Here is a 19073-nt window from a genome sequence, read left to right as displayed (position 1 = left end):
GTTAATTTGTTTAAAAGTTGCTGGTTGGAGCCGTCTATCGTGGATACTGCATTTTGCTTTTCGTTTACCAATAAATATTACATCACCAGTTGGGCATGAAATTGGGCGGCCGCTGTGGTGCAGCGGTTAGCGTTGCCACCTCACAGCAAGAGGTTCTCTGGCTCGATTCTCAGCTGGGGTGCCTTCTGTGTGGAGTCTGCATGTCCTCCCTGCGGTCGCATGGGTTTCCTCCAGGTGGTCCGGTTTCCTCCCACATCCCAAAGACATGCTGTAGGTGGATTGGGCACTCTAAATTGGCCCTAGGTGTGAGTGTGTGCATGTGTGTGCCTTCTGTGGAAGGTTGGGTGCTGGGCTGGCAAATTGACACCGTAAAAACTCCACTGCCAATCATGAGCGGAGAGTTGATCCGCTGTGGCGACCCCTAACCGGGAAAAAGCCAAAAGAAGAAGAAGAAGTTGGGCATGAAATTATCAGGGTTAACCTACTATTTATTTAATATGTAACTTTCATTTTTCGTTTAGGTCCAGTTATTTGGTATATAAATAATATCATCTGAGAGTGATAAATTATTATATATTTTACTAGCTGTAACAAAAATAACTCCGGGAGATTGTTATGTTTTGCTCTTACAAACTGGAGGCTCAGAATAGTTTTCAGAATTTTTTCTGATGAGAAGCAAGGTATGAAATCTTCAACTGATTATTGGCTAATTGCCCTAATGGCAGCATTTCACATCTCCATACGGATGATTTTCACAATAAAAAGTCAACAGAGATAAAAGAACTTGCCTGTAAGTGCAGTTTATTGATGAAACCATCATATGGAAACCCTGATTCAGAACTGTTTTATGATTTGTTGGCTGATTATTTCTTAACCTAAATGGGGGAGCTGTAGCACCCCCTAGCACCCCCAATAAATCCACCTATGATAACAGAATTAATGAATAAATGAACTGCCTTATTTACTGTCTTTTCATATTTTCTGTTTTTTAAGAATGAACTTCTGTAAACATATTTGCAGTATTATTTGTAAGGGTTAAGCTACATGTGTGATGCCCCTGCACTGACCCAGTAATCACAAAACCTCAATCCTCACCACTAGCACCAGTGAGAGATGTGCACATTGGGAGAATGACAAATACACACACAGTAAAGTACAATTTCCCTTAAGAGCACAGAGAGATCACAGTCAGTCTGGGGCTGGTTTCTCCCTCTTTCTCAAGATCCCCAATAAGACTCCCCACTGGCACAGCCATAGAGTTGAGTCCTTAGCCAGGGTTCCAAGCCAAGTCCTCCCAGCACTCTCTCTGTCCAACCAGTGCTTCATGTCCCTGTAACGGGCACACACACACACACACACACACACACACACACACACACACACACACACACACACACACACACACACACACACACACACACACACAGACACACACACTTTGAGATTTGATTTATACCCAAACACACACCTGGGAAAGGCTGGCACAGGTTTACTAGCTATGCCCTCCTCTGCCTAGACCATAAGGTAGTTAGCACTACCATCAGTACCCCTTATCAGATACTTTAAGGCCCTTCCCAAAGGGCAACTAATCTTACTGTGTAATGTTACTATTATCCAAATGGTAAGTGTGACCAACAGCAAGGCTGTTGGAGTGGACTATACAGTGTCATCAAATACCTATGCAAGTACTCTAAGAGCTTAAATATCTCTAAACAATCCAGTCACAATTAAAAGGTTTAAACATATTTAATAATAAATAATAAAAGTACAAGATAATATTCAGTAACTCAAAACAGTGACAACAGAATTCTGAATCACAGAAAATATTTTTAAAACAACATTGCAGGACAGTTTCAAATGAATACAGAAAACATCTAAACTAATCATTACTATATTCCTATCTATCTCTAAAAGAAATACTATACCTAAATCTTACTTCCAGAGCAAGGCAAACATAGATGAGAAGTGCTGAATGGATGTTTTCAGATCCAAGACAAGATACAAAATGCACAGACTTTCTCTGAGAGATAGTTCTTAAATTAATGATCCACATTATTGCTGTGTCAGCTGGATGACATCATTACTTTTCAGCTGCCTCCAGTTCTGAAGCTAAAGAGATACCAACAGAATTTAACATTTCTCTGTGAAAAATACTTATCTGTCAGAAGTTTGCCTAGAATTGTAAGTCGTAAAGCAATTAACACTTTTACATTTGAAACCTAGTAATTATTTTGGTACTTATGTATTATCACAACTAGATTTTCGCGGTTGTGATAATACGCTTGCTGGCTTGAAAACAGCTACGGGAAACACTGTAAGTTGTCACTCTTTGTGTTTACTGTTGAAAAGCTAGTTTTGCTGATATTAAGGAAGAGAAGGAATCATGGAAATCTTTACCTGTTTTGCGTGCATGACAGACGCATGCTTCAATTGGCAGATCTGGTCTGTTACTGATGAAAGCAGTACTTTTACTGTGAAGAAGCAATGCTGACAGGAAAAAGAAAGACCACTTGGAAATGCTTTCTGCTGAACTCTTTATTTATTATTTATTAAATGGTAAACTATTTATGTATCACACATTTCATTTTTACAGAAAACTTGCAAAGCTTAATGCTTTGTGGAACTGATGGTGGATGATGTTAACAGGTGTTTGGGAATGGATTGGTTGACGGCAAGGTTTTGGTTTGGAGTTCTGAAGAACATGTATTACACAACCTTCAATGTAAACAAAAACACAGTAATTGATACAGCAACATTACTTTCTTTCTTCATTTTCACTGATAACCCTGCCTAAAACAATGTGTAATTTGAACCAAAACACACTAACTGACATTATCATAGCACCTGTGCTTCTATATTAACATCGGGAAGCGCACTGTATTACAAGAAAGATAAGCTGCCCGCAAACAGCATGCGTAAACAGAAACATGATTTTCTACATTTTCAAAGATATCCCTGCCTAAAGCAAACCTTTATTGTGAAGGAAAACACACTAATTGACATTATCACAGCATTAATGTTTATATTTGCACATCGGGAAGCAACCGGTAGTAACGTGAAAATTTAGTTGCGATAATACGTAAGTGCCATTATTTCTGTATCCAGACAATAGGAAAACCTCTAGCTGTAGACATCCTGTCTTCTTGCTGTATTAACTAACCTTATAGCACATCATAAAACTCTTTGCTTTTCAACTTATTTTTTTAGAGTTTTGCAAGTTAACTCTTTAAATTCCAAATATGCTATCAAAACATACATTTGCACAGGTATATACATTTCTGTTCTTTTCCAGCAGGGTACACTGTGGTTACATTCTTGAAGCTCAGTACATAACATACAGTTCACCACACATTTCTGTACCAGTAGTTTAATATACATATAACATATAGCTTATACATATAACATATAGCTCTCCTATATTTGTAAGACAAGCCTATGGATCATATTAATATTCCCAAATGACATATGATTATTTACAAAATTCCAGACAGCTGGGCTGGCAGCCTCACAGTTCTATATAAACCATATTAATATTTTCAAGTGACATATAATTCTTTATAAAATTCCAGCAAGCTAGGCTGGCAGCATTTCAGTTTGTCACAACATGTATTGTTTTTTGTATTTATTCACTTATTTGATCACAGTCAGACATTGGCAGAATGCAAAGTCAATAATGTGGCTGTAATTGTTGAGCACATCTGAATGTATAAGAGGTCGTAATTGGATGCACTCTATGTGCCTCACAGCAACAAGTTAAATTATTACTGTGGATATTATTTGTGAATTAACTCATTTGATCATAATCAGACACCTGAATATTCTGAAGTGTACACAGTTAATAAAGTCTCTCTAATTAGTGGGAATACCTGTGTATCCATGTATATGTGTGTGTGTGTGTGTATGTGTGTGTGTGTGTGTGTGTGTGTGTGTGTGTGTGTGTGTGTGTGTGTGTGTTTACACGCATGTGGGAGAGTGAGTGGGAGATTTTTAATGCCTTGTGTTGCATGTCTGACAGCAATAAGCTGAGGTATTATGTGATATATTTATATTATTTATATGTTTATTCACTTATTTTATCATAATCAGCTTTTTAAGGTGCACATAGTAAATGAAGTCGCTGTTTCTCACCATCCTACTGACTCCTGTTCACATTTGTCACCCCTTAATCTTCAAGAGGTGATTATCAGCCTACCTGTATGGAAGTAACTTCCCATTAAGTTAACCAAATATATATCCATTTAACTCTCTGAGCTCATTCTAGTGGTCTGCTCATCACAGTCTAAAACTGTACCATTACTGCCACTGTGTTTCTATCCAGACTGAATATCCTAACATTCACTATGCTGTCTGAGGCCTTAGTGCAGTAATTTCTTCCCTGTCTTTCCCCATAGCCTGACCTTTAATACTTGAGTAAGGCAGCATCTAATGACAGTAGACCTGGATCTATATATTGAAGAGCTATCAGCTTGATAAGGTGTACAGTTTATGCATATGTCTGTATTGGGGGGGGGGGGGGGCAATGCTTAACTGTGGCCTTTATTTCAGTTCTATTTTTTCTCACATTCTATAAGATTCTATCACTGGGCATGTGAGCTTGATACACTCATAAATGAATCCTCCCTGCTTCACACCGAACTCCGTCTAGTCACTAAGTTATATTCTGTTCTCTGCCAGCTGTTATCTCTGACAATACATCATGGTAAAGAGCTGATCTAATACATGGTGGACAAAACTGCCCTGCATGACTTCTGATCTTTCTCACCATGACAGAAGTGAATAAATTATAAAATGCTTACAGTCCCCTGGGTAGTAGGCACTGAAATTAGTTAACTTGCCACAGCAGTGACTGACAAACATTTATTATGTGGAGGCTAGTTTTCATATCAAAGCACTGTTTCTTTGCATTTGAGTGCCACACTAATTGAGATGTGAGATGTAGATGAGTTACACGCAACCCAAACTAATTCATTTGTTGATGTAATGCTGTACATTAAAGGTTAGAAGAAGAAAATAATATGTGTCACTTTCCTGAAAATACTTGCCTGTGCAATTTGCTTCTCTATTGTAAACTTAGAATTCTCCTGAAAAGAACATGCACAACACCATTATCCCTTGCTTTCCTTTATAATATTTGACATCTTCTCAAGTGACTTGTAAAACAGGGCAGGCTGAATTGTGTTAGGTTTTCTTCAAAAATAGGCTTCACCTTTAAGATAATTTTAACCAGGAGAACTGGGAATTCTCATAAAGTTTTAAGAAATATGAAGTTTGTACAACAGAATACCGTGTCTCTAAATTAACTCAATTCGTAGGCAGCTCAGCTTCAATTATGCTGTTCCAAGGAGATTTAGCAGTTGACATACACGACACCCACTGGGGGAAAGCCAGCACTAGAGCCATGTTGGAACTGAGCCAAGAAAGCAATTGGCTTTCAGATACTGCACGCCGTAACACACCCCAGTGCTGTATTCGACAATGGGCTTAGTGTCTGCCTGTGGTGAATTGAAGAGGACTTTTCAAGGTGAAAATCTCATATTGCTTTCATGAACTGTAGGGTGGAACTCTTGACCCAAGACATTAATGAGAGACAAATTAAATTCCTTCTTGAGCTTTGATGATTTAACGTTTCGAAAGGGAAACTGTACACCTTTCAGCTACTATAGACGGTCTAAATTCTGGTGTTACTTTGGGCTGTAGAGATTTAGTTGGCAAATGTTCCAACTCCTTCTGTCACAAAGTAATATCAGTGTACATTTTTTATTACTTCCAGGCATCAGAGGTAAAATATGCATTATCAATATTTTTAGAGCAAAACTTTGGTATCTTAGCAGTTCAGGATTTCCTGTTGTTAAACTGCAAAGCTGAGTAAAAAAGTCACATCAGTCATAATCCAAAATAACAGGTTCTAATATCCTATGATGGGGAAGCTGTTTAGTGTTTTCTACATCTAAGACAGCTGTCAAATTTAGATTTCACTTGATACAAAATGAATTCTTTTCCAACTCTTTGATTTCACTCTTCATACGTCCGCACCATTTATATCATATATTCTTTCTGTAGTGCTGTGTGCTTTTTGAAACAGAATAATTAGCTGCCATGTGTTGTATCAGCTAACCTCATGCATCAGATTAGAAGTGTAAGCACAAAGTTAAGAAATAAATCTGCTGCTCATGGAAATTTTACTAAATGTGGCCGCATCGCTTATTTTACCTATCTACTCCTTTCTGAGAAGCATGGCACTCTGTGAGAAGCACTATTGTGTTCGTTCTAGCAAGGCAAGAAGCAAACAAACGGTAGCATTAAAACATAAGTGCTTCAGCCACGTAAGGTTTTAACATGTGGGTTACATGAAGCCTAGTGCTTTAGGGCATGATTTGGAGGTAATAATTAGTACCTGCTGCAATGTTCTATCTTGTTAAAGACACTGATATAGAGCCATTCAACAAATCACACGACTGGAAAATTCAGACAATTTCTGAATGAGCATTATAAAGATGTAATGAAAATCTAGGGAGTCTGAATGGCAGAAAATACACACTGGGAGTAAAAGTAATGTATAACTTTACTAAGTGAGGGCTTGACTTATGACAGTGAAATGAAGTCAGTGAATTAGTAAGTAAGAAAAGCTGATCAATGTAGTCACAGGCATGGCTTTCTGCACATTATACAATGACCCTCTATTAATATTCAAAAATGTGCACGCTGATTGATCAGCGTGCACGTTGTAAATCAGTTATAGTAATGGAAAAAAGGTCCGGTCGCCCGGACTTTTTCCATTACTATAATTCTGTTTTTAAGCAACTGAGAACACAAGATCTCGGTTGCTTCATACTGTCTCGCTATGTTAAATGAGCTTAACATAGCGAGACAGTTTGTAAAAAGCAACGGAGATTCTCCGTTGCTTTTTTTAAAGCTGTCTCGCTATGTCAAACTCCTTTAACATAGCGAGACAGTTTGTAAAAAGCAACGGAGATCTTGCTTTCTCCGTTTTTTTTTTTCAAAACTGTCTCGCTATGTTAAATGGGTTTAACATAACGAGACAGCTTTAAAAAAGCAACGGAGATTCTTTGTTGCTTTTTTTAAAGCTATCTCGCTATGTTAAACCCATTTAACATAGCAAAATAGTTTGTAAAAAGCAACGGAGATCTTGCTTTTTCCATTGCTTTTGCCCACAGCTCTGATGTACTGCGCAGGCATACGCATGTGCAGTACATCAAAACTGCCACAGAATACCAGACAGCTGCGGAAGGGCAGCAAGGAGGCATTATACAATGCCATTATTTAAAAAAGTAATTCTTTTTTTCTTAAATAATGTCATTGTATAATAGCAACAACCTACACCTGGGTGTGGGTAATGCTGGATTTACCCACGGTTGGCTTTGTTTGGCCACTCAGGCTTCACCCTCGTGACCAAACCACACCAACCGTGGGTAAATCCAGCATTACCCACACCCAGGTGTGGGTTTATTGCTATATTCTTCCCCCACTGTTGTTACCAGTATAGGGGATCTGATGCTGAAACACAAAGCAACTAGGAAGGAAACCCTGCAGCCATCGTGGTTTATCTACCACCGGCTGCCAGACCTTTAGTTAGTCTCTACCATCTCAAAACTGACTCCCTGAAATTGTTTTCTCAATTGCATTTGCCTTTTTGGGATTAAACCTACAAAATCACAGCCAGGACATGGTGTATTTAACCATGCAAGTAGTGCATTTACCTTGTGTAATGTCTTTCCTTTCTCCACAGTTGTGCTGCCATTGAATCAGTATGTTTAAATAAAGAAGTGTGGGCAAAACATGAGGGATGTAAAAGTTTGTCCACTGCAAAAAACATTTGGTCAGTGTTGTGCTAACTTACTTGTAGAAGTCTTTTGAGTGGAGGCAATAGCCAAGTGTTTTAATATTAAACAAGAGAGGACTATATAGATACGTAGTAATGAGCAGCCAATAACTCTACCTTTTCTAACAAAATAGTCTCTTTCTAAGGTTGGCTCTAACACAACAGAAAGCAAATTCTGCACTTCTAGAAGCTAACCATCCAGGCTAAACACACTCGATTAGCATGGTTAACAATAACAGCTTGTCATCATTTGAATCATATTGGTTTGAATGCATTAGAAATGAACATATTACCAGGTACTGCTCAGTTACTGAAGTAATACTATACTTGCAAATACTGTTTGTGCTAGTCAGCAGTATGCTAAACAAAGTGCTCCTGTGGAAGTGTGATATGGCCAAATTAACTGTAAGAGGTGTAGAATATACTTTCTGACATTGTGATGGCACTAACCTAACAAAATGTGAGTTATATATTTGCATGCTGACAAGCATCAATACCCTGCAACACAAACAGAAAAGCAGACTATTCTGGTTAAAGTTTTACATCATGTAGCACTAGTGCCTAATTTGTCTTATGATGTTTGCCTTAGCAAAAAAAAAATTGCAAGAGTAGAAAAGATATGTAAATCCACTACTGATATATTAAAAGACATGTTAAAATATTCAAGAAAGTCAGCAAAGGGATGGCAGTGAGTTCAAGCTTTACCAAAAGACTCCAGCAGATACCCATCCATATCACTGTTGCATTATTTGAAACCTAAGGGATCTCCTGGCAAGGATAGCGCAATGTTCCGCCAGTATACCAAAACCTTTAGTACTTATAGACATCGTATGTCACACTTACACTCCCTGAGCAAGACGTAGGGCATAAAGGTGACATACAAATGCACACAATCAGAATTACTTTGTCACCAGCCTGAATGCTGCCATTGAATGCCCTTCTGCTGTGCTGGGCATCAAGCAGCATTTCAGATAAGTGCCCCATTGGGGCTTCTTCTTATCTTCTTTTTATTTATTGCTGTTGAGATCATGTCATCCAGAAAGGTAAAATGTCAGTTTGGGAGGCAGATTCCTTATAAAGACCATCATGACCATTGTCTTTTCTGTCTGAGTGCTTCCTATGACCATACACAGTGTACCTTCTGTCAGGCTTTGTCTTTAAGACCCATACATAGTTGTCTCTCCTCTTTATCTAGTTTTCTGGAATACCAATGTTTTAAGCTATTGGCTCAAGGTACTATGGTGGAATCTTCCTGTCCAGAGGGTCAGGCATCTGCCAGAAAAAAGGGCAGGAAACTTAGATATGATATGGCTGCTGTCTAGCCTCCTCAAGACATCTCTCTTGAGGCTAGAGAATGACCAGCGGATTGTCCAGTAGTTGCCTTGGATTCCTCTGCCATGACTTGGTTGAAGGCCAGTATGGCTCTAACTTCTCACTCATCTGAAGAGGCTTTACAAACATCTGCTCGTGATGTTGAGGGGGAGCCTCTGCTGATTATATCCAAAGGACTGAGAGGGGATTCCACAGATCTTAGTTGGGAAGAGATTCTTTCTATGGTTATTGAATGTCACCAGGGGTCTGACTCTCTGAGGGTGTTTTATGCATATATCCTGTAAAAAATAAATAAATAAATAGAAAACCACGCATATTTCCCTGTAATTAAGGATCCCCAAAGTTAATGGCAGGATTTTACTCAGGGGTTGTTTAATGCTTTAGTGGCTTATAGCATCCTCAAATGGTGCCTGTGGCTGTCTCTCCCTGGTCATTCACTCCACCTAAAAGACCTAGAGAATTAGACTCTTCAGATGAGGTTCTGGATTCTGAGGAAGAGTCCCTGACTCACTCTTCCCAAATTCTTTCCCCTTGGATTATGGTACAAAGGAAGAGGATTGTATTAGTCCATATTCCTCTTTGGAGGAATTCTGCTTTGGGGATACTGTTGTCTGCATGTTGAGTTTTTTTTAAGTTGGATTGTTCTCAAGTTTCTGACATTCAGAAAAGGTATTATGAGCTCCTCCAGAGTCTCCTAAGCCATCGGCTGTTCCCACTGTTCTGACTGCCCTCCTGGATACCTTTTCAGCAGCTTCAGTGATCCCTCATTTTCAACCTCTCACCTAAGAAACCTGATAGATTTTACAAGGTGCCTGACAAATGTAACTTTTTTTTATAAATGCCAATCTGCTGATCCTTCTGTAGTGTTTGTCTCTTCTGACAAGCCCTCCAAGCTGTTGCCCTCAACCAAGTTGCTCCATTCATATAAGGGTAGTAGGGCTATGAAAAGACTTGGCAAAAACGTTTACACTGTTGCCACTTTATCCTTTTGGGCCATCAACTACCAGACTCATATGACCAGGTATGTTTTGGCCATCCTCAGGTATCCAAAATAGTTTCTAACCTTGCCAACTGTGAGGGGAAGGCTTCTATCTTTTCCCTGTTATGCTGTACCTCTCAAGTTGCTCTCCACTCTATAAAATACAGATACAGTGCAGCTGATGCCTCCTCCAGGGCTGCCAACTTTGGTTCTGTTATAAGGCATTACTCTTCGTCTTCGGGCTTTGCCTGATGACATTAGGGACAAACTTTTGGATGCTCCTTTGGATAATAAAAATCTGTTTGGTGCTACTGCTGCTGAACTTTTCAAGTCTCTACAGTATAAGGGTAAAGCCTTGCAGGACTTGAAACATATTTTGGTTCTCCCATTCTGCTATTCCTAAGTTTCAGCGGAATTATCCCTTCAAAAATTATTTCTTCATAGGCAATCTCACCCTATGCCTAAGGGATAAAAGGGTTCTAAATGTGTCATCATCATCATCATCATCATTCTTTGGGGGGAGGGAAGCCATCCTCAACCTCTTCGGGAACAACTTTCTCTTTTCCCAGAGGTGTTCCATTCTATTTTGACCCAGGTTACCTGGCCAGGTAGAGAGTGTTTTTATTCCAAAACATCTTTGGTTCCCAGAAAGGATGGCACTTGGAGACCAAATTTGGATCTTTCCCAATTCAACACCTTTCTCAAGATTCCTTCTTTTCAAATGTTCTTCCACTGTGTGATTCCTTAAAACCTCTTGTATTAGAGGTAACATGGGATATATGCAAATGACCACTTAAGGACATCAGGTGTCTCAGCTATATGGCAGTTCTGAATGCCAACTACTTTTTTTCCTCTTAAGTCTGTTGTGGATAAATTCAGGCCAATAAAGCCAAACCCCCTTATTGGCCTGAATTTGTCCTTAATAGACTTAAGTCCTTGGGCTTGGAAAGTGGACAACCTGTCTTTTCCTTGGAAGGGGATGTTTCTCTATGCCTTCCCTCCTCCTCCTCTGTTTCCATGAGTCTTGCACAAGATCAGGCCGGACTCTCCCAATATATTGCTAGTGGTTCCCTTTTGGCACAGACAGCATTTGTTCCCCTTCTTTCTCACTTGGTCAGGGGCAATCACCAGAAGTTACCTTACTGGGTGGATCTTCTCACACAAGACAAGGGGTTTCTTATTCATTCTCACTTGTCCAGTCTTCACCTGATGCTGTGGGTGATAGGGTGTTGATCCCTTTTAGGCACCTCATTTCTGAGGATGTGCTTTGGGTCTTGCAGGAAGCCATGAAATTAAGCACCAGAAAATTATATATGCACAAATGGAAAATATTTTCTGTCTGGTGCCTCTCTAGCCATCATGATCCCCTATCTGTGGAAGTTCCTCTGTATCTGTCTTATTTGTGTGATCAGTTCCATGCTGGGTTAACATATTCTGCAGTTAAAGTTCAACTGTCAGCAATTTCTGCTTGTCTGCCCTTGATTCCTCCTCTGGCCTCCATATTCAAAGTGAAGCAATTTCTTAATGGCATCATTCATATCAGGCTCCCAGGAATCCTATCCTAGTTTTGTACCTGAAAAATTAACCCAGGATCCTTTTGAGACTGCTTCTTCAGCTTCTTTACAACATTGTACTTTGTAAGGCTGTTCTTTTGGCTCTCAATTCAGCCAAGAGATTGTCTAAACTCCCAGATATCTTGGCTGTTTCTCCTTTCTTAGTTTTCCACAGAGACAGGATGTCTCTTCATACTAATCCTTATTTTCTGCCCAAGGTGGTCAATGAGTTGTCCCTTAATCAGTCTATTCATCTGCCTTTCTTTTTTCCTTCTCCACAGTCTGCCAGTGAGAAGGTTTTTCACACCTTGGATTTGCATAGACAGCTCAGATATTATTTGGATAAAACTTAAGTTATTCTCAAATCTGAGCAGCTTTTTGTTTCATTTCATCTCAGGTCTTTGGGTTTGGCTGTTTTCTAAGTAAGTCATCTCTTTCTGGATTTCTAAGGCCATTTCTTTTTGTTGTTCTTTCATGGTAAACGTCTTTCCTAATCAGTAAAGCTCATTCTACCAGGGTTTTTTCCTCCTCTGGTGCTGTTTCAAGGGGCTGAAAACCATTTCTATCCTTGAGGCTACTACTTGGTCCTCAGTTCATACTTTTACTAAGCATTTCAAGTTGGATGTTATTTACAGGACCAGAGCTGGCTTTGCCAGGGCTATCCTGGATGGGATTCTGGAGGGCTCTTCCATGCCACCCTCCTTTCAGGCTTCCTCTTGACCTTTTGTACTCTCCCTTAAGTTATGAATACTATAACAGTGATATGGAAGGACATAGTACCATTGTGTAAAATCTGGCCATAACAGTAGATGTTCTTCTCTGCAAAGTTGCAGTATTTGCTCACTCCCTGCTGCCCCCTCTGCTCTAGCCAGTTCTTTCTTGCTCTCCTGGCCGAGGGTCTCTTTTCATTTGTCACCTTCTGGATGCACATGTTTTTCCTTGTCTCTAGGGGCATTCTGTTCCTCCTGGGGCTTTTTTCAGTTATGAGTGTGCATGATTGTATATCACCTTTATGCCCTATGCCTTGCGTGGGGAGCATACGTGTGACGTGCGATACTTTAACTACTAAAGGCTTTGGTATACTGGCCAGAAGTTGGACTACCCTTGGCAGGAGATCCCTTACGTTATAAATACTGCAACAGTGAAGAGAAGGACATCTGCATATCCCAGTTCCTACCACAAACTCAAAGTAATCCCCACCCCTAGACGAAAGTTTTGCAAAACTTATCTAGAAAAAAAATTCTCTGTATTTCTGGACACTCCCATGAACCTTTCCCCTTATCAGCATGGATTCTGGGTCAGTAGAAGCACTATAGCTGTTCTGTAAACCTTCACTATTGACATCCTCATTAAAAATGGAGAAAGACTTCCTCACTGGAGCTGTAGTCATCTAACCAAAGTATTCAATACAGCAGAGCAACTCCTCAAACTAAATACAGTTCTGTCAGCAGGCACAAACCCTGCAACAACCCATTGGTTTCAAGTCTTTCATTTCCTTGCAACAGACAATTTATAGTACAGCTAGGTCCTTCCTACTCCGTCTCCCTCTTACCCTAATATGAACAGGTGTACCCCCAAGGTTCCATCCTCTTCCTCATTTTGTTCTCCCTGTCAGAGGTGTATCAAATTATTCTGGTTCCCAGTGTCATTCTCCAAGTATTCTGGCACCACCCATCCTCAAGTTAAGGAGAAAAATCTTAAAAAAGGTCCCCTGTTCCCCCATAACAGAAGAGGAAAAAAATCTTCTTTCCTATTAAACTGTACTAAACGTCTACCCATATAGCAAGCAGCTGCTACAATTTATGCCACACACACAGAGCACAAAGCACTTCACTTCTGATCACAGGTACAAAATTGGTATATGCCTGCTGGTATTGCACCTCACTGAAGATCAGCAAATGCCGATTGCACCCCCTAGTACTTTGTAGCCAGAGTGTCTGCCCCCTTTGTTACTGCTCCCTGTTCATCAGCTCACTACCCTATGACCTGCCACACCTTCCAGTCATAATTTATACTGAAGGTTTGGTAATTTATTGTTTAAACTCCTCACACTTCATCATCAGAAATCAGAAAGCATCCAGTCTTATCTCCTGCACACTGGCTGGCATAGAAGAGAGCATCATTAATTCTAAGAAAAATAAGATTATGTAGTATGGAACCACTGAAAAAGTAGCAAAAGCTCCTCTCAGCTGAGGTATCTTGCCTCTACCACTTGAATCCATTAAACTAGTACAACTATGTATATTATCTGGAGATCTGGCTTAACCCAAATTACAACTTTCAAAGGCATTTTTTTTATTTATTTTATTTTACATTTGTTGACCGGGCTAGTCTAGCTGGATATATGTCCATTTTCAGTAGAGGCCCGGGGAGAAAAGCTCCACACATAACATAATAAGGCAGACAGACAAGTTGTTAATAAAGACATACAATAAAATAGAAATATAAATCAACTTGTTAATAATATCAAGATACATTTAAGAATTCAAACAGTATAAACTCAAATACAATGTTCTGTTGGTTTAAAAGCAATCTTACCTAATATAAAGGTTATGCAATAAGGCATCAGTCATATAGATAAGAGTTAAGGCTCAGAAGGGTAGAGAAGTAGGAGGAGTATGAAAGACTAAAATAGTAGGGAAGAGGCAGGAGACAAGAAGAGAAGAGAGGAAAGGAAGGAAGACAGGCAAGAGGAGGTGGGAGAGATGGTAGATGTAGGTCAGAGCAAAGAAGGACAGCAAGGGAAAAGAAATTAGGGTAGAAGCTAGTTTTAAGCAGAAAAGAAGGGTTAAAGGTAAAAAGAGGGATGTACAACTAAACAAAGCTATAGTACATAGTCCTTTTTTTTTTGGTCCAAGAAAATATTCCATGTTTCTCTCCTCTGACAGCTAACCCAGTATAGATAAATGATTATTACTACCCCAACTTGAATATGGCCACCCCCAGTCAACTCTGCTTCAAGATAGAAAGATCTTGCAATCCCTATAAATGACATCTAACATCGTCTGCCACCTAATAATCCTCTCTCCCAAAAGATAACACCATTGCTACATCCTACTGAAGGCCATTTGGCTCCCTGTCAACCCAGAACCACCCTATTGGTATTGGGCTTAGAATACAAACTCACCCTATTGCAATCCCTCTCCTTCTTAGCTCAAAGGCTCTATGAAAAATCTGTCCTCTACAGCTTAATATCACTCCCTACCCACACTTCTAAATGCCAGCTAGTGCACAAAACACTCTATTCCACAAAACACACTTTTTTGTGTTTTTGGCCCTAAAATCTGACCATTAGTCCCATCACAACTTAGAAACCTCTCAACATTCCTTGTCTGAACTGAAGTAAAATCCTTTCTTTGCAAACAGGCAGCATTTTAATGTTTCCAAAACACTGCAGTCACTTGATCAACTCCAGAACCCCTGCAGTCTCCACCTCTTTAGTGTGCTGCTTCTATACCTTCTATAAACTCTTTAGCTTCTTAAGTGATACATATTTTAGCAATAACCCATGACTGGGGGTTGGTATCTCAAGATTTTCTCACTGCTGGTACAATTAAACAAAGTCAACTATGGGTAAATCCTGCGATACTCATATCTAGGTGTGGGTTATTGCTACTATATAATGACATTATTTAAAAAAGAAATTGCTTCCTTTTCTTTAATAATGTCTTTGTATAATGACACATTAGTGTTCTTTTCACTGGCTTCCTGATTTGCTGATATACTGTGCATACATACGGTAGGTATGTCCACATGCTTACACAGTGCATCAGTATAGTGCTAGGGAGCTGGCATAGGTGAGAACATACCAATGCCAGTTTGACTCTGTCTTTTTTTTTAGTTATTTATAAGTTGGGAAAGTGTATCAGCATTACTAGAATAATGAATAATGAGGAACAGGGTGAATGCATGAGAAAGTAAGAAACATTCTGTTAAAGTCTGGACAATTGAGAGGTAAGGTGAAAAGCATTGCAACTTTGATGTTAGCAAAACTGTACATTTTAACTGTCCATGTTTTTGCATTGTTCTGATTTGTTTCTCAGATTTTGCTCCATCCCTCTTTAGCATATCTTAATAGAAATTCCAGCTCCTTGACCATAATTAAACAACTGGACTTTTTTGTATTGGTATATGCTCGATTTACAACAGGCAGGATGATTACATACATGTGTTACATTGCTACACATGTATGTTATACATACTGTTGCAGCTGTGCAATGCAGTGGAACGCACATGTTATTTTGTTGCACACATATGTTACATTGTTACACACACTGTTAAAGCTGTACAGTGCAGTGCAGTAGTACCCATGGCATATATATACAGCACTGCTGGGAGAGGCATTTCTGCCTCGTTTAGCATCCTTCGTCATTCTTTAGTTAGTAAATATTAGGTACGTAGTCTTAAGATTGTATGTCTAAATTGTAAGGCTGTAAATGTTGGCAGTTGCTGCAGTAAAAATATGACAACCCTGTTTTAGGATAGTAGGGTGTATTATGTGACATGCATGCTTATAGATGCACCCCCGGATTCAGCAAGCAGCTGTGCAGGAATAAGTCATTCCTGCATGGCAGGGACTGTTCCTATTCAGCACAGCAGCATGCCATACATATGTATGAAGGCATGCTGCTTTGCTGTAAAATGGACATGGTTCTGTGTATGAGCGCAGGGGGTGTCTGAGAGCAGAGCTCTCACAATATGCACACCCCCTGCACTCCAGAATTGCCTTTTGGCAATTTAAAATGGGCGAGAGCACTCGTAACACCCCCAAGACATCAGGATAAGAAATCTGGTCAAAGCCATAAGGGACAATTGTCCCTACCAGGGCAAAAGTAGAAAGAATAAGCATAAGCACATAGTGCACACCTCCAAACCCATCAGAGTAAGGAATGTGGACAAAGCCAAAAGGAACAATCATCCCACAAAGAAGTAATTTTTTTTTTTTATAAATGCGATAAAGTTTAAGCATAGCTGCGAGGGTGTGCCCGTTGCTTAGCTATGCTTAATCCAGCTTAAACAGCACAAGAAGTTAAATAGCAAGAGACATCCAAGTTAAGCAGTATTGCAATAGTGTATTGGTTAGAGTGTATGCTTTGTAAACAACCATTCCTGGTTCAATCCCCACTGTTACCAATTTGCATTTTACATGTGAAAGCAGTACATAAACATTTTTTTTTAATAATTAGCTACTAAATAGCATATATTTGTTAACCAGAGTACTGTAGTAGGTCTAAATGTGCGGTGTCAGTTTAGTAAAGTTGCGAAACCCCCATATAAACACAAGTGCCCCATACAGTATAGCCACTAATGAATAAATGTAATGAAAGCACATTGGGGGATGTCAGGGACAGTAAACAAATTTATAATATGTAATGAAAGATGAATCAATCCCATACAACAGATAGTCTATAAAATAAAAAATAAGCAATGCTAAGCATTGCATAGCACTGCTTACCAGGTGTAAGCATTGTGTAAATATGACTGCTAAGCAATGAGTAGCCCAGCTAAGTGGATTTGCCCATTGGTAAGCAGTGCTGAACCTGTCACTATAAGCACTACCAACATTAGCTAAGCAGGTTTGCCTGTAGCTTAGCTTAGCTCAGCATATTCAAAACCATGCAATCATGGCAAAGGGCAGGAAACCAGCCATATTTAAATCCCGCAGCAGGAATACAGCTCATAACTTGTTGCAGCTTTCCACTGTAGGCAGTATGGCAGGTGTTGGTGAGGGCATGCACTTCCAGCTGCAGCGCTTTGGCATACAGGAGTCCAAGGTCATGGTAGGACTCCTGGTAAATAACCATGATGAGAGACTGCTGCAGGGCCAGTATCAGGGCTCCCAATATAAAGTGGAAGTCTGTGACTGTCTCACCCATGATCTCACCAGTGCCACTGGTATCCCTTGGACTGGTGAGCATGTCCGGCACCACTATGCCAACTTCAAGCGGAGAAAGAGGGAGCTCTTGGATGAGTGGGTCTAAGAAGCATGGCAGAGGAGTGATGTCCTAGCAATATGTAAGTATCCATATGAATAACTGTTTACCAAAGTCCAGTCTGTGTATGTGATGGATAGGTATGGCTAAATATTTCACTATTCTCTTTACAGCTGCAGCTGAGTGGGCTGTGAATCAGGAAGCCCATGCCAGTAGGCTGCAAAGGCTGCATCATGAGGCTGGTGAGTAACAATCCTGCTTGTAGTAGTCATACCAAATAAATATAAAGTAGTAGAAAGTCACCTGACAGTATAAAAACTGTGTATGGGTTGTACTGAATAAACCAGACAATATGACAGAAATAGTCCCATATAGGTGATATTTCAATAAAACTGTAACTGCCTGGCAATAAAGTTCTAAATCCTGGACTAGTTGTGTTAACTCTGATATAGGTTCATAGGTTCATAGGTTCATACTAGGCTATCTGCCCGAGGGCATTTACAAGCCTAGCCCATCGTTTTGTGGCTTACGCCACCCCTTTAGTATGGGGAACTATACCCATTATTTTGCTGTGCCACTGTCGAGCAGTGACACTGAGGTAATCCCTGGGGTATATCTGCGATCTCCCATCCATTGGTCAAGATTTCTCTTGAACAAGGCCAGCGAGGTGCTCCGCCTCACATACACCGGGATTTTGTTCCACAGCATAGGGAGTCTTTGGGTGACGAATCTATCCCTCCAGCACGTCCTATTAATAGCCGTGTCGAGGTTTAAGTCTCCCGCCCTTGTGGCTCTGATGGATCTAGATTTTTTGAGGTGAAGCATATTCATCAAATCTGGGTTTGACATGGCCTTGTATGTTAGGCAAAGGTCACCTCTGAGCAAGCGGTAAGCGACTGAATAGATCTGGAGTTCTTTCAGTCCGGCAGCATAGGACAGATTTTTGAGACCCTTTATCCTTTTGGTGAGGAACTTTTGTGGCCTCTCCAGCTGCTGCAAGTGTTGGGTCAGATACATTCCGAATGGGGCATTGTACTCAATCATTGGTCTGATGAGTGATGAGTAAAGGGAGACTATGACCTCCCTTGATCTAGATGAGAATCCCTTCATGATAAGGTGGGCAATGTAGAAGGTCTTCCTAACTACTTTAGCTACATGGGTGTCGAATGACAGACTACTATCAACCTGGGTCCCCAGGTCCCTGATAACTTCTTCTGTGCTCAGTGGATTGCCACCTATTTGGTAGCTAGGGGTAACCTTGTTTTTCGAAGGGTATGACTATGCATTTTGGCATTCAACTTTAGGCGTGGCTCTGGCACCAGTTATCCGTTTCTGTGAGACCCTTCTGAAGGATATCTGTGTCAGATGTATTTTCTACTATGGCACCCAGTTTGCAGTCATCTGCAAACTTTGTCAGCCATAACCCTCCTGTGTTT

The sequence above is a fragment of the Protopterus annectens genome, chromosome 7.part0, assembly GCF_019279795.1.
Source record: "Protopterus annectens isolate FY-2018-M chromosome 7.part0, PAN1.0, whole genome shotgun sequence".
NCBI lineage: Eukaryota > Metazoa > Chordata > Ceratodontiformes > Protopteridae > Protopterus > Protopterus annectens.
This window is presented reverse-complemented; position numbering follows the sequence as displayed.